This window comes from Pelmatolapia mariae, unplaced genomic scaffold, assembly GCF_036321145.2.
Source record: "Pelmatolapia mariae isolate MD_Pm_ZW unplaced genomic scaffold, Pm_UMD_F_2 NODE_ptg000828l+_length_25762_cov_1, whole genome shotgun sequence".
In the NCBI taxonomy this organism is placed as follows: Eukaryota; Metazoa; Chordata; class Actinopteri; order Cichliformes; family Cichlidae; genus Pelmatolapia; species Pelmatolapia mariae.
The window spans coordinates 16,299-25,762 of record NW_027052505.1 but is presented as its reverse complement, the minus strand read 5'-3'; the positions used below and the strand labels follow the sequence as shown (position 1 = coordinate 25,762).

Genomic DNA, 9,464 nt, shown 5'->3' with positions numbered 1-9,464 from the left:
AGTGTCATAATGTCTTTAATGATACTACAGCTAGAAGAACCTCCAGTGTTGAACAGATCCATTAGTGGATCAGTGGTTTAAGGTTCAGTTCATGGAAAATCAGTGAGAGCCACAAGAAGCTGTTTGTTATACAATAACTACAAGTGTGACACACTCCAATGTCCCAAATCAGCAACTGCACCAGTTTCACATGAGGACCTCATCAGAACTTTTAGAAAATGTTTCTCACATGATAATTTCTTCCAGTCTTCTTAATCTGCTGTCAACTCATGAAAAATAATCTGTAATTTTAGGAATCTGAACAAAAGATGATAACTGTGCAAAGTAAATACTCGTACATTTTACTAAAAATGTTGTGTTACAGTTTGAAATTGTTATGTTGTGACTTTGTTTAAAAGTTTAAACTGTTTGTCTGTGAATAAAGCTGTTTTGCAGTCACTCTACTCTTATGTTATAAACAGCAGAGGTTTTTATGTTTTTCTTTGTCTCCTAACTGGATCATTCTTATGTAGCACCCCACCCGTTATACTGAGTCTAAACCCACGTACCTCAGTTTGGACCCCCTAGGCGGGGTGTTGAGTTCGTTACAGCCCAGATACCACGAATGGTTCTGGTATAGACAGGAATCAGGAAAACTACCAGTAAGCCCTGACCTGCAAATTAGACTTAACCAGCAGTAAAAGAATCAACCCCAGACAACTCTTTAACACAAACAAAAAGTTTACTGGATGTAAAGGCAGGAAAAATAATGTACAACACACCCTTTTCTCGGCTCAACTCAAATGATATCCAGCTCCATAAACAAATGAAACATGCTGGGTAAATGAACTAATTCCCTTTGAAATTAGGTTAAACAATACAACTTATGTTATCACCTCTTGGCAAATAACTCACTAATATATACTTGAAACTAGGCTATATAAATCCACTAGATACACAATATTCACACATGGGCCCCACACACACTCACATTCACACGGGTTGCAGCTGAGTCTCTCCTTTTGTTCAGGTCGCGCGTGCACACCTCCCTTCCGTCTCTCCTTTTTTTCTCCCTCCCCCTGCAACAAAAACACAGTCCCGTCCTCTGCTACCTTCACGGGCCTCTAGAAAATCAGAACTCCGATCCACATTTCAACTCTCTTCAAAATCACATAACATAACATAATACTTTATGATTAACACAACAGTTTCATTGCTCTAAATACATGTATTTACCTTGTGACTTATTACAGGGCAAATTTCATTCAGGGTACAGTTACATCACATAAAATTAACTGTGAATACCTCATGCTACTGTGGCGTCAAGTCCATGGGAACCATGAGCATCCATTCCCAAACTCCCATCCGGGCTACACTTATGTGAACAGTTCCCATTAAGCCCACTGTGACCCTGCAGCCATCCTGGACTCAGATATACAGCGGTGAGACAGTCACTGTCAGATGTGAGATTCAGGGAGGTGAAGGAGCTCAGTGGACGTATGAATGGAGACGAGGCCAGAAAACATACGTGAAACATCCAGTGTATATACAATCAGCAGACTTACTGAGTCTGATGGTGGAGACTACAGCTGCCGGGGCAAAAGAAACTCCTCCTGGACAGAGTGGAGTGACATCACCTCATTGAAAGTAACAGGTAATTTGGACATATTTCACACATTTTAATTTATACTGCATATTTTTCATCAACTCAACCAAACACTTTGTCTTTCAACAGCACTGTAGGTTTCTTTAGTTGTTTAGTATCAAAAGTAGTTTAAAATATCTTTTAATATCATTATAAAGATATTTAATAATCACTCAGTGAAACATCTGAAAAAGATTTTGTTAGTTTGATGAAGGATTTCAGTCCAAATGTAATAATCCCAGTCTGTCCCATCTTGACCTCATGGCTGCACATGTGGAGTTTATCACTGCAGATCAGTTACTTCCTTTGTTTTTAGCATTTTTACATTAATTTCTCAACGTTTCAGGTTTGACTACAATATAACCTCATTTTATTAGAGACTGTTCTGCTACATTACAGGTTCCTCTTAGATTCTTTCCACTAATTGTTGTTAATGGCATCAATTTATTTCTACTTTTTTTTAAATTAATGAAAAATAAAGGTGTTCATGAGTGTCATAATGTCTTTAATGATACTACAGCTAGAAGAACCTCCAGTGTAGAACAGATCCATTAGTGGATCAGTGGTTTAAGGTTCAGTTCATGGAAAATCAGTGAGAGCCACAAGAAGCTGTTTGTTATACAATAACTACAAGTGTGACACACTCCAATGTCCCAAATCAGCAACTGCACCAGTTTCACATGATGACCTCATCAGAACTTTTAGAAAACGTTTCTCACATGATAATTTCTTCCAGTCTCCTTAATCTGCTGTCAACTCCTGAAAAATAATCTGTTATTTTAAGAATCTGAACAAAAGATGATAACTGTGCAAAGTAAATACTCGTACGTTTTACTAAAAATGTTGTGTTACAGTTTGAAATTGTTATGTTGTGACTTTGTTTTAAAGTTTAAACTGTTTGTCTGAGAATCAGCTGTTTTGCAGAGACTCTACTCTTATGTTATAAACAGCAGAGTTTTCTTTGTCTCCTAACTGGATCATTGTTATGTGAACAGTTCCCATTAAGCCCACTGTGACCCTGCAGCCATCCTGGACTCAGATATACAGCGGTGAGACAGTCACTGTGAGATGTGAGATTCAGGGAGGTGAAGGAGCTCAGTGGACGTATGAATGGAGACCAGCCAAGTTAAACACACCTCCAACATCCAATGAATACAGAATCATCACAGTTACTGAGTCTGACAGTGGAGAATACAGCTGCCGGGGCACAAGGGACTATTTGGTAACAGAGTGGAGTGATACCATCACACTGACTGTATCATGTAAGTTGGAGATGTTTAATCCAGATTATCTGTTTCATCAAAATCAGTGAAAACTCTTGTTGTTCTTACAGCTTTGTAGCTGTTTCTTTTGTGCTGCTCAGTAAAATATTTTGCCTTTATTCTGATAACAAAAAAACGTGAAAAGCAGCTTTTTATTCACAGTGAAGAGAACAAAACATATCAGAGTAACTTCTGTGCTTTACAGCTCTAATGCATGAAGTGCAGAACAAATAGAACAAATGCTGAACCTGTTTCAGCTGCTCCACCACATCCACCAAGAACAAAAGTTACATCCAATATTTTCTCTTCTGTATTTGTATTATTTTTAGTTTTTATTACTCCCTGTTGCACCAACACATGATGCAGTTACTTCAGTTGTTTTTAGGATGTCATCTGTTTTTAAATGAATCTTAGAGGTTTCAGGTTTTAGTTAAAGAGTCTGCTCTCATCAGAAACACACACTGCATCTTTTTCACTTAATGAACTCTGAACTGTAGTGATGGGAACAGAGCGGGAGGGAGAGAGAGAGAAAGAGAGCCAGGGACAACAACGTCACATTAGAAAGGTATAGTAATCATCCACAACTATTTTCAGTTGAGGATGATAAGGATTCAGACAGTTTATTCATGCAGGCCCATATGACAGAGAATGTGCATCTTCTTTTTGTTTTCATATTTTAATTTATATTTAATTGTGTTGTGGTTTGCAGTGTTTTGTGTTGTTTCACTTTAAATTTGTTTTAAAGGAAAAAGCTGAAAATTTAAATAGTTAAAAGTTGAAATGTGAATAGTTGTTTTTTGCATTATATGATTTATTTATTACATTTTATGTGGAGTGAATAAATAAAAGTATATTTATGGTGGCCCCTAGAGACAAAGCACTTGCAAACTCCAAAACATGTAAAAACTCCAAAACACGTAAAAACTCCATAGCACGCACAAACTCCGAAGCACGTACAAACCCCGAAGCACGTACAACTCCGAAGCACGTACAAACCCCGAAGCACGTACAAACTCCAAAACACATAAAAACTCAGAAGCACGTACAAAGCTCCAAAACACGTACAAAACACGACAGAAGTGCTCCAGAATGCTAGGCGCAGTGTTGAGCTTTTGTTACCTAGTGGCTTCACAAGCCAGGAAGTACCAACGACCAGATTTGGTGTGTGGTAGTAACAGGGTATATGAACATTTTTTTTAATATTTGAATATATATGAGTGCTTGTGTATAAATACACAAACAATACACATATGCTTTCAATTGTGTAATTTAAGTGATCTAGGTAGTTCTGTTTTGGAAGCTCAGTTAACGCTAGAAATGTGTTTTGGAGTTTGTACGTGCTTTGTCTCTAGGGGGCAACCGTATATATTTATATATAAACATATATAAATAAAACCACTTTTTTTTTTACATTAGTAATTCTTTTTGTGCATAATTTTTATATTATTGTTAATAATAAATTAATTAAAGCAACAAAACAACCTGAAGAGCCGGTTCTCTAAAAAGAGCCGGAAATCCCATCACTACTGAACTGCAGACGACAATATGGCCTCATTTTATTGGATGCTGGTCTGTGCTGGTATGTTATTAATTTAGAGTAATGATCGGGTCATCTTCTTGTAGCACTGTAGATGTCGCCCTTTTTAAGTGAGTAGTCAGAATGAATCAAATCCACAGTAATCTGTCATCTAAAGTCAGATAAAAATAAATATCTGGAACCTACTCCTGTGTTTAGTTAGGATCGTAAGGAGACTGGCAGTGGTAAGTTAACTTAGAGAAGAAAACCTCCACTCAAAACAAGACTCTGACAGTGACTTAAAGGAAAAAAGTGATTTCAGTGAATTCAACTAGCCATATTATATCATTCACAGTAAAACCGGTATAATGTTTGGCAACGATAAGAAAATTAAATATTGCGATAGAATATGGGTAAAATGCGCAGTGCCTTTGTTTTCATACGCTCATACGCACATGGTAGAAAAAGTATGGCAGCGATGGAAAATGATATGGACGAAAGCGCATTTATGAGTGAAACAGGTGAACCAGAATTGGTCAGTAAAAACGTTGCAACTTCGGTGGTGTGGAAATGGTTTGGTTTTCGTCCATCAGATACCCACCAAAGCACAATTTTTTGTAAAATATGCAAGCGGGCCGTCTTGGCGAAGGGAGGAAACACTACAAACCTATTTCACCATTTGAAGCAGAAGCACTTCTTGGAGTACAAAAAAGCTGTTAAAGCACATGAAGAGTTGTCCGCTTCAACTAACGAGGTGGTGAGACCAAAGAAGATGACTCAACAAATGATGTAGCTTTAAATAGCTGCACGCCTTATGACAAAAGTAGCAAGCGCTGGGGGGAACTAACTAATGCAGTGACACATTGTTTAGCCAGGGATATGATGGTTGAAGGTTTCTTTTCACGCTACAAGTTACCCACCAAGAAATACTTCTCTAAAGTTGCCTTGCCTGCTTTATATGAAGAGGTCCGTACTGAAGTGTCAAATGCGTTATCTTCATACCAAGGGCGTAGATTTGGTTCTGGCATTGGTGGGGACGGATGATTCAACCATGGAACCCTGCCCTGTTTCTTTTTTTTTTTTTCTTTTTGTTTTTGCTTCTTAATAAAAAAGAGGAGAAATATACTTGCCTACATATGCAATTCTACATGCTTTTAAACCATTTAAAAATCACAATTCATAGTTTTATATGTTAATTATATAATGTTAAATTACTATTAAACATTATATTCAAGTATTTTAGGCTTTAGTTTACTTCAGCTATATTCCATATAAATCAGGTATCATACAAAAATAAAAATAGCTTCAAATACAGTCATGACAATAAAAGAATATGACCTTAAGGACTTAACAACATTACTTCAGTTATAGTACACCAACATCTCTGATACATTAGCACTAAGGGAACACTCAGTGACCTGGTGGTTTTTGTCCATAAAACTACTCATCTAAGATGACCACAAAGTAAAAGATCTCTCAGCAAAATAATGCAACAGTTTAGGCACACTATTGCCCCGATCAAATCGGTGAGCTGGGATTTTTTATTCTAAACATGAACTACTGTTACAGCAACAGACATGGACTACTGGTGCCCCACACAACAACTCAATGTCCATTATGTGAAGGAGCCAAACGCATGCCTTCTCCTCTTGTTAACTGAGATAAACTGCTGGCATATTTGTTTTACATCTATACTGTCCAGTCTCTCCTGGTGAACATGGCATACAGCAGCATTGTTTAATCTCATTTGAGTCATTGTTAACCTTAGCCATGTTTTTAGTCTTCTGAGACACTGAAGCTTCTTTCAGCCTCAGTACCTGCGTTTTATCCTCAGATTAAAATTATTATTCTGTGCTTGATGTGCCTCACCTTTGGCCCTGGCTCTTCCCCTCTGACTGCACTAGAACATATTGCCACCTGATAAAATAACACATTGATTCGTGCCATATAAAAAGTGAGACATGTCAATTCAGATTCTTTGTCAAATATACACTAATGAATCAATTTACATCAGCAGCCTAACAACTGTCATGATAATAAATACTAGTTAATCTATAGCACCACATCATCAGTCAGTCACCTGTGACCTCGCCTCTTCACCTCTGTCTGAGCTACAACATGGCAGAGCTGCCTCTGTCACCTGATAAATAACAGTGAGACATTCCAAATACATGCAGTCACACATGTGCTTCAAATACAGTCATGAACCAACAAGTCATCATCCAATTTCACCTGTGATCTTGTATCACCGTTACTCTCTGAGCTTTGTGTTGGTTCTTCTGTCACCTGACAAATAGGACATACATGACAATAAGAATAAAATGTGTAGCTGCTTCAGTGTTTCTGTCAGTTTGTGCAGATCTTGACTCATCAGTAATGTTTGTAGGGTGAGTGCATTTTTAAAACAATTTGTGCAAACTGCACTACAAGTTGAAATATTTGCAAAATCACGACTACCTCATGATATTTTGTCTCAAAAATGAACCCTATGAATATGTCAACACTATTAGGATGAAATTATTGTGTCACCAACATTTTAACGTTAGACATATAATTTTAACAGCCTCTGTAAACTAATATCCTGGCTTGCTCGAGGCTGCCGTTTTCTCTGACAGTTTCAATCAAAATTAGAAATGCTACTCTGAGACTGAGAGAACTAATAGAGCTGCCTGTTGTGCAGTTAGTTTCCAAAACACGTTATTTATGGTTACATACAATTTTAGACTGATGTGGGCCAAAGCCTAGCATAGCCTGTAACGTTATTATGACGGACACATTTTATGAGTGAACTTGACTTTAAGTGACTTACAGGTTTCTTTGAAAAATACTTTCGTATATCGAGATTCTTCCTTTTTGCTGCCATCATCCTCTCCTCCTTGCAGCGCAGGCTTGCCGCTGCTAAAACTAAACAGAGCTCCCTGAAAGGCACAGCCAATCACATTGGCCATATTTGTCACATGAGGTAGAGAACGTAATTTAACTCTTTCTGCACCGCTGGGTGAATGAGACGTTGACAGATCGGGGTTTTTTTTTCTTTCTATCGGGTTTGTTTTTCTTTACTCGAAGAGATCAAATTATTGGTGGGGACAATTCAGTAATCGCTGGATATTGGTGGGGGACGTGTCTCTTCCGTCCATGCCAAATCGACGCCCTTGCTTCATACATCTATACAGTTCTTACTAGCCAATGACAATCAACGGCAATCATTAACGACAAAAATAAATTTCAGTGCAAATCAAATGAACCATGAAAAGTGTCTCACATGGTGTGTTAGCTAGAACCTCACATGCAAGTGCATGGTGGTTACCACACTGACGAGCTGCAGTCATGTTAACTATCCATTAACATTTGGCTTACATCCACCGAGGTCTACAAGGTCAACTTTATGACTAAATAAAAATCCTTATAACACAGAAACTATGATTCTTACAAAGGTGCTCTGACCTCTGACCTCACTTTTACATTTCACATCTGCCTGTCTTGTCATGTTGAAAAAAATCTGCCTTTGGACTTATTTTTACTGCACTACAAACTTCTCACAGTACAAATAAAACAAAATAAATACACAGAAAATGCAGCAAATACTGTCAACAGAGTGAGCTGCCTTAGCAGAGATTTGTGCTCTCAGATTGTTTCTTTTATACTTTATTAATAATTAATTATTGTTTGTTGTTACAGTAACTGTGAGAGGAGCTGACAGCTCTTCATCTCCTGTGTGGTTGATTGTTGGACTGGTTTGTGGAGTCTCTCTCATTATTATTCTCCTGCTCTTGTTGTATCGCTGCAGACAGTCCAAGTGTAAGAGCCTCTTCTTTTCATGCTGTATTAGAGAGTTTATTTACTACATACACTTTAATTATTCACACATATACATGTATTCTGATCTCATGACACAAAATATCAGTGGAACAATTTATACATGACAAACATGTGTAATAACATTTGTCTCTTTCATAGATTCCTGCTTCACCAGGTTGGTAAAATACTTTTTATTATTATTTTAAACAAACATCAGTTACTTTTGAGTTTATTGTGTTTATTTTCATGTTTTAGGTCGATCCAGTCTGAGAGTCACAGTCCGGGCTCCTCCACAAATCATGGAGTCAACCAGAATGAAACTCATGTGTACGGCTCTCTTCAGCATGGTCAGCATTTAAACTGATCTTTATTATCATTATTAATATTGACTTTTATTAAACCTCCATTAACACAAACATTTATCAGGTTCAGTTTGTGTTCAGCAGTTTTTCAAAGAACATTTAAAGATCTTACAGTCCTGGTTTTGACTCACACAGTGTTTCTGTTTTTGCTCTGATCTTTAGTGTAACTGTAATAAAATGATTAATGTGAGCCTGGCTTGTATTTTTCTTTAGGTACTGCTGACGTCTATGAATCAGTCACACAAGCGAAGAACAGAAATGGTCAGTATATGTGCTGAAAGCACAGAGCAGTTAGAGATGAAACTTATTTTTGATTCAATGAAACTAATTCGATGTGACATGTTTTTAACAAACCTGTAAATATAATATGAACATTTCACTATTAGATACTTTATTAGAGAGTTTATTTACTGCATTCACTTTAAATATTCAAACATACATTCTGATCTGATGACAGAAAATATTAGTGAAACAGTTAAATATAATAATTATAATTGAAAGAATCTGAACAGTCTGATGAAGAAGACCAGCTCTGTTCTGGGACGTCCTCATGACCCAGTGGAGGTAGTCAGTGACAGGATGGTGGCTCAGCTGTCATCCCTGTTAGATAACTCCTCCCACCCCATGCAGGTCACTCTGACAGCACTGAGCAGCTCCTGCAGTGACAGGTTGCTGCACCCACAGTGTGAAGGAGAGATTTAGGAGATCTTTCCTTCCAGCTGCTGTCAGACTCTACAACATACATCATCATATCGAAACACACATGCACACACTGGTGTCTGTACACATCTCAATGTGCAATGCTCTATACCTGCTGCTACTAACATAAATCGACTGCACGATGAAATGCTGCTTTTTGCAGCTGCTGCTGGTACAACCGAATTGAAATTATCCACTTTGTG

At 37.6% G+C, this 9,464-nt stretch overlaps 1 long non-coding RNA gene across 1 annotated transcript; it reads left to right on the top strand.

Annotated features, from left to right (window-relative positions):
* Nucleotides 1–8,094: 8,094 nt before the first annotated feature.
* Nucleotides 8,095–8,528, top strand: LOC134623675 (uncharacterized). Its single transcript, XR_010093420.1, has 3 exons — nucleotides 8,095–8,200; nucleotides 8,360–8,375; nucleotides 8,456–8,528. It is a non-coding gene; the product is annotated as an uncharacterized LOC134623675 (long non-coding RNA).
* The last annotated feature ends 936 nt before the right edge of the window (nucleotides 8,529–9,464 follow it).